This window comes from Mobula birostris, chromosome 2 (assembly GCF_030028105.1).
Source record: "Mobula birostris isolate sMobBir1 chromosome 2, sMobBir1.hap1, whole genome shotgun sequence".
NCBI lineage: Eukaryota > Metazoa > Chordata > Chondrichthyes > Myliobatiformes > Myliobatidae > Mobula > Mobula birostris.
In genome coordinates this window covers 249,175,104-249,181,829 of record NC_092371.1, presented here as the reverse complement: position 1 = coordinate 249,181,829, position 6,726 = coordinate 249,175,104, and positions in this window count along the sequence as shown.

The following is a 6,726-nucleotide window of genomic DNA, read 5'->3' as shown; positions in this document are numbered from 1 at the left end:
CCACAGCTGAAGTAAGACCAACTGGTCTATAATTTCTCGAGATATATCTACTCCATTTCTTGAACAAGGGAACAACATTTGCAACCATCCAATCCTCCGGTACTTCTCCAGTCCCTATTGATACTGCAAAGATCATTGCCAGAGGCTTAGCATTCTCCTCCCTTGCTTCCCACAATAGACTGGGGTGTATCTTGTCTGGAACCGACGACTTATCTAACTTAATGTTTTTCAGCAGCTCCAGCACATCCTCTTTCTTAATGTCTACATGCTCAAGCATTTCAGTCCATGATAAGTCATCCCTACAATTGCCAAGATCCTTTTACCTGGTGAATATTGAAGCAAAGTATTCATTAAGTACCTCTGCTATCTCATCTGACTCCATCCACTATCACACCTGATTGGTCCTATTCTCACACGGCTCATCCTCTTGCTCTTCGCATATTCTAGAATGTCTTCGCGGTTTCCTTAATCCTTCTCATGGCCCCTTCCAGCTCTCCTAATTTCATTCTTAAATTCATTCCTGGCAACCTTGCAATTTTCTAGAGCTCTAACAGTACCTAGCTTCTTGAAACTTTCGTTAAGCTTTTCTTTTCTTCTTAACTAAATTTTCTACATCCTTTGTACACCATGGTTCTTTTACCCTACCATCCTTTCCCTGCCTCAATGGAACACACCTATGTAGAACTCCATGCAAATGTTCCCTGAACACTTGCCACATTTCTGCCATGCATTTCCCTGAGAACATCTGCTCCCAATTTCTCCTCCAAAGTTTCTGCCTAAAGCATCATACTTCCCCCTACCGCAATTAACTGTTTTCCTAAATTGTCTGCTCCTATACTGCTCCAGCGCTATGGTAAAGGAGACAGAGTTTTGATCACTACCTCAAAAATATTCTCCCACTGAAGATCTGACACCTGACCAGTTTCATCTCCCAATAACAGATAGATAGATAGATATACTTTATTGATCCTGACGGAAATTGGGTTTCGTTACAGCCGCACCAACCAAGAATAGAGCATAAATATAGCAATACAAAAACCACAAACCATCAAGCAACAAAATGCAAACTATGCCAGATGAAAAAAGACCAGGACCAGCCTATTGGCTCAGGGTGTCTGACCCTCCACGAGAGGAGCTGCAAAGTTCGATGGCCACAGGCAGGAACAACCACCTGTGATGCCGAGCGTTGTATCTCGGTGGAATATGGCCGGGGTCCAACAGCAAGAAGTTCAATATCCGGTCTACAAGCATGTTCCTCGATCATAACATGACCCGGATTGCATCATCCGTTGTTAACCAGAACAGTAAGCACCCAACTCCTTTACGCTTACCGCTCTCAGTGCACTTCCGGTCAGCCCGAATGGTCTGGAAGCCCTCCATGGAAAAGTTTTGATCGGGTATGTCCTCGTGCAGCCCCATTCCAGTACAGCCTCTCCTCTAGTTGGCTTATCTACATATTGTATCAAGAAACCTTCCTGAACACACCTAACAAATTCCACCCCATCTAAACCCCATTGCTCTTAGGAGATGCCAGTCAATATTAGGAAAGTCGAAATCACTCATCACAATAACCCTATTATTATTGCACCATTCCAGAATCTGCCCCCCTATCTGCTCTTTGATGTCTCTGATACTATTGGGGGGTCTATAAAAAACTTCCAGTAGAGTTATTGCTTCTTCCTGTTTCTGACATCCACCCACAATGACAATAGACAATAGGTGCAGGAGTAGGCCATTTGGCCCTTCAAGCCAGCACCGCCATTCACTGTGATCATGGCTGATCATCCACAATCAGTATCCAGTTCCTGCCTTATCCCCAAAACTTTTGATTCCGCTATCTTTAAGAGCTCTATCCATCTCTTTCTTGAAGGCATCCAGAGACTTGGCCTCCACAGCCTTCTGGGGCAGAGCATTCCATATATCCACCACTCTCTGGGTGAAAAAGTTTTTCCTCAACTCCGTTCTAAATGGCCTAGCCCTAATTCTTAAACTGTGGCCTCTGGTTCTGGACTCACCCATCAGCGGGAACATGCTTCCTGCCTGCAGCGTGTCCAATCCCTTAATAATCTTATATGTTTCAATAAGATCCCCTCTTAGCCTTCTAAATTCCAGAGTATACAAGCCCAGTCGCTCCAATCTTTTGACATATGACAGTCCCGCCATCCTGGGAATTAACCTTGTGAACCTACGCTACACCCCCTCAATAGCAAGAATGTCCTTCCTCAAATTTGGAGACCAAAACTGCACACAGTACTCCTGGTGTGGTCTCACCAGGGCCCTGTACAGCTGCAGAAGGACCTCTTTGCTCTTATACTCAATTCCCCTTGTTATGAAGGCCAGCATGCCATTAGCTTTTTTCACTGCCTGCTGTACTTGCATACTTGCTTTCAATGACTGATGTACAAGAACACCTAGATCTCATTGTGCTTCCCCTTTTCCTAACTTGAGTCCATTTAGATAATAATCTGCCTTCCCGTTCTTACCACCAAAGTGGATAACCTCACATTTATCCACATTAAACTGCATCTGCCATGCATCGGCCCACTCACCCAGCCTGTCCAAGTCACCCTGCATTCTCATAACATCCTCCTCACATTTCACACTGCCTCCCAGCTTTGTGTCATCGGCAAATTTGCTAATGTTACTTTTAATTCCCTCATCTAAATCATTAATATATATTGTAAACAGCTGCGGTCCCAGCACTGAGCCCTGCGGTACCCCACTGGTCACCACCTGCCATTCCGAAAGGGACCCGTTAATCGCTACTCTTTGTTTTCTGTCAGCCAGCCAATTTTCAATCCATGTCAGTACTCTGCCTCCAATACCATGTGCCCTAATTTTGCCCACTAATCTCCTATGTGGGACTTTATCAAAGGCTTTCTGAAAGTCCAGGTACACTACATCCACTGGCTCTCCCTTGTCCATGACTTAGTAGACAAACCCTCCATGACTTCCTCCTTTACTGCAGCCGTGATACAATCCCTGATTAGCAATGTCACACCCCCACCTCTTTTGCCTCCCTCCTTGACTTTTTTGAAAATCTGAAGCCCAGCACACTCAGTAGCCATTCCTGCTCCTGAGACATCCAATTCTCTGTAATGGCCACAACATCATAGTTCCATGTATTGATCCACGCTCTAAGTTCATCCAGCTTGTTTATGATACTCCTTGCATTACAATAGACACATCTCAAACCATCTGGCTGAGTGAATCTTTGCTCTATCATCTGCCTATCCTTCCACATAAACTCCCTACAAACTGTGTCTATTTGTGCACTAACCACCCACCTTCCGCCCCTTCATTTCGCTTCCCAGCCCCTTGCAAATCTTCAAAGTTTGTAGTTTAAACCCTCCCAAACAGCATTACAAAACCTCTCCTCCAGGATATTGGTTGCCCTCCAGTTCAGGTGCAACTGGACCCCTTGTACAGGTCACCCTTTCCCCAGAAAAGGTTCCAATGATCCAAGAACTTGAAACCCTGCCTCCTGCACTATCTCCTCAGCCACTCATTCATCTGCGCTATCTTCCTGTTCTGACCTCCACTAGCTCGTGGCACCAGGAGTAATCCTGAGATTACCAACTTGGAGGTCCTGCTCGTCAGCCTCCTTCCTAACTTCGTAAACTTACTGCAGAAGATGTCTACCCTTCTCCTGCCTATGTCATTGGTACCAACACGTACTACAACCTCTGTCTGCTCATCTTCCACTTCAAGAATATTCTGCAACCACTCAGAGACATCCTGGACCTAGCACCGGGGAGGCAACTTTTGCTGTCACAGAATCTCCTATCTGTCCCCCTAACTATCGAGTGCCCAATGAGTATTGCTCCGCCTGACTTCACCCTACCCTTCTGAGGTTCAGGGCTGAGCACAGTGCTACTGGTCTGGCTGCTGCTGCCTTGCCCAGTCAGGTCATCCCCCTCAGCAGTATCCACAGGGGTATACCTGTTGCTGAGGGGAATGGCCACAGGGACACCCTGTACTGACTTCTTTCTCCTGTTACCTCTCTCGGTGTTCACCCATCTACTCCCCAAATTCTGCACTCTGGGTGTAACCACGGGCTCAAGAGTTATATCTATCAATTGCTCTGCCTCCCAGATGATCCTTAGTTCATCCAAATCCAGCTCCAGCTCCTTAATACGGTCTTTCATGAGCTGGAGTTGGCTGTGCTTCCGGTGGGTGTAATCATCAGGGAGCCCATCAGGTTCCATGAATTCCCACATCCTACAGGAGGAGCATTCCACTGCCATATCTGTCATCCTGCCTGCACTGTACAATGGGCAACCAAGACCAAATCAGCAATAACGAAAGGGAAAACCTACCCTTGATACCTGTTTCTTTAGCCTCAGCCTCTTCTGGTCGAAACCTCCTGAGTCAAAGCCTTTAAGTTCACACTCTGACCCTAGCCCCCACTCTGATGTTGGCCATTCTGCTGGACCCTCTCTCTCCTTTATGGTTTAAAAAAATAAGAAAAACCCCCATGCAAGGAGAAACAACTCACCACATTTGGTGGTGTTCTGCCTGCCTTCTGTTCCCGCCGATGGCTCACTTGTCTTCCCATTCTTAACAAAATGACTTGCCTAAATCCTAAATATTTGACTCCAATTGCTATAAATGAGCACAATAAAAGGGTATGGACCTTTCCTGGATGCCATGGTTCAGAGTGTTGATGTCTGAGGGCTTGTAATATAGTGTGCTCAGAGGAAGTTCACTGCCAGGACGTGTACAACAAACTCAAAGCTGCACAGAAACTCTAAGTAAATTTATTATTGAAGTTCATATATATCACCATGTCCTACCCTGAGATCCACTTTCAGTCATTGGTTTACTAGTTCGCATATATCACCACATCCTACCCTGACATTTGCTTTCATCGGTTTATTATTGAGCACAGTACTGTGCAAAAGTCTTATGCACATATATATAGCTCGAGTGCCTAATATATAGCACATACATATAGCTAGTGTGCTTTAGGCTGGGGTAATTTAGGCACATATACATATATAGCTAGGGTGTCTAAGCCTTTTGCACAGTATTGTATATTGGTTAAAACAGGAAATTGAGTGGGAAACAGAAATAAGAGTACTTACTTTTGTATTAGCTCAGTAGAATTAAGTGTTATTTGATAACCGGGAAGACAACTGGCTACAGAAGGGGCAGGACTGGCAGCTTAACGTTCCAGGGTTCCGATGTTTCAGATGTGATAGAGGCAGAGGAATGAAAGGGGGGGGGGGGGGTAGCATTGCTCATCAGGGAAAATGTTACAGCAGTGTTCAGGCAGGACAGATTGGAGGGCTTGTCTACTGAGTCCTTATGGGTGGAGCTGAGAAACAGGAAAGGTATGGCCACATTAGTGGGGCTGTATTATAGACCACTCAACAGTCAGAGAGAATTGGAGGAGCAAATCTGCAGAGAGATAGCAGGCAACTGCAGGAAACATAAAGTTGTGGTGGTAGGGGATTTTAATTTTCCACATATTGATTGGGACTCCCATACTGTTAGGCGTCTAGATGGGTTAGAGTTTGTAAAATGTGTTCAGGAAAGTTTTCTAAATCAATATATAGAGGTACCAACTAGAGGGGATGTAACATTAGATCTCCTATTAGGAAACGAGTTAGGACAAGTGACAGAAGTTGTGTAGGGGAGCACTTTGGTTCCAGTGATCATAACACCATTAGTTTCAACTTGATCACGGATAAAGATAGATCTGGTCCTAGGGTTGAGGTTCTAAACTGGAAGAAGGCCAAATTTGAAGAAATGAGAAAGGATCTAAAAAGCATGGATTGGGACAGGTTGTTCTCGGCAAGGATGTGATCGGTAAGTGGGAAGCCTTCAAAGGAGAAATTTTGAGAGTGCAGAGCTTGTATGTTCCTGTCAGGATTAAAGGCAAAGTGAATAGGAATAAGGAACCTTGGTTCTCAAGGGATATTGCAACTCTGATGAAAGGAGAGAGTTGTATGATATGTATAGGAAACAGGGAGTAAATAAGGTGCTTGAGGAGTATAAAAAGTGCAAGAAAATACTTAAGAAGGAAATCAGGAGGGCTAAAAGACATGAGGTTGCCTTGGCAGTCAAAGTGAAGGATAATCCAAAGAGCTTTTACAGGTATATTAAGAGTAAAAGGATTGTAAGGGATAAAATTGGTTCTCTTGAAGGTCAGAGTGGTCGGCTATGTGCGAAACCAAAAGAAATGGGGGAGATCTTAAATGGGTTTTTTGCGTCTGTATTTACTAAGGAAATTGGCATGAAGTCTATGGAATCAAGGGAAACAAGTAGTGAGATCATGAAAACTGTACAGATTGAAAAAGAGGAGGTGCTTGCTATCTTGAGGCAAATTTAAGTGGATAAATCCCCAGGACCTGACAAGGTATTCCCTCGGACCTTGAAGGAGACTAGTGTTGAAATTGCAAGGGCCCTAGCAGATATATTTTTAAATGTCGGTGTCTACGGGTGAGGTGCCAGAGGATTGGAGAATGGCTCATGTTGTTCCGTTGTTTAAAAAAGGATCGAAAAGTAATCCGGGAAATTATAGGTCGGTAAATTTGATGTCAGTAGTGGGTAAGTTATTGGAGGGAATACTAAGAGACAGAATCTACAAGAATTTGAATAGACAGGGACTTATTAGGGAGAGTCAACATGACTTTGTGCGTGGTAGGTCATGTTTGACCAATCTATTGGAGTTTTTCGAGGAGGTAACCAGGAAAGTGGTTGAAGGGAAGGCAGTGGATG